Genomic DNA, 1,033 nt, shown 5'->3' on the forward strand with positions numbered 1-1,033 from the left:
GTTGACCTGGTGGCCCGAAAGCAAACCGGCCACCAGGTCAACCCGGAGCCTGCCCCCGCGGGCAGGGGCCGGCATACCCCCGTCCGTCCGGGGTCGCCCTGCCCCGGGCTCCGGGCTTAAGTCCCGAGCGGCCACCAGGTCAACCCGGAGCCTGCCCCCCGCGGGCAGGGGCCGGCGGACCCCCGTCCGTCCGGGGTCGCCCTGCCCCGGGCTCCGGGCTTATTCCCCGTCCGGCCACCAGGTCAACCCGGAGCCTGCCCCCGCGGGCAGGGGCCAGGCGGAGCCCCGTCCGTCCGGGGTCGCCCTGCCCCGGGCTCCGGGCTTAAGTCCCGAGCGGCCACCAGGTCAACCCGGAGCCAGCCCCCGCGGGCAGGGGCCGGCGGAGCCCCGTCCGTCCGGGGTCGCCCTGCCCCGGGCTCCGGGCTTAATTCCCGTCCGGCCACCAGGTCAACCCGGAGCCTGCCCCCGCGGGCAGGGGCCAGGCGGACCCCCGTCTGTCCGGGGTCGCCCTGCCCCGGGCTCCGGGCTTAATTCTCCTCCGGCCACCAGGTCAACCCGGAGCCTGCCCCCGCGGGCAGGGGCCAGGCGGACCCCCGTCCGTCCGGGGTCGCCCTGCCCCGGGCTCCGGGCTTAATTCTCCTCCGGCCACCAGGTCAACCCGGGAGCCTGCCCCCGCGGGCAGGGGCCGGCGGAGCCCCGTCCGTCCGGGGTCGCCCTGCCCCGGGCTCCGGGCTTAATTCCCGTCCGGCCACCAGGTCAACCCGGAGCCTGCCCCCGCGGGCAGGGGCCAGGCGGACCCCCGTCTGTCCGGGGTCGCCCTGCCCCGGGCTCCGGGCTAAATTCTCCTCCGGCCACCAGGTCAACCCGGAGCCTGCCCCCGCGGGCAGGGGCCAGGCGGACCCCCGTCCGTCCGGGGTCGCCCTGCCCCGGGCTCCGGGCTTAATTCTCCTCCGGCCACCAGGTCAACCCGGAGCCTGCCCCCGCGGGCAGGGGCCGGCATACCCCCGTCCGTCCGGGGTCGCCCTGCCCCGGG

The sequence above is a fragment of the Natator depressus genome, chromosome 28 (genome assembly GCF_965152275.1).
Source record: "Natator depressus isolate rNatDep1 chromosome 28, rNatDep2.hap1, whole genome shotgun sequence".
NCBI classification, from domain to species: Eukaryota; Metazoa; Chordata; order Testudines; family Cheloniidae; genus Natator; species Natator depressus.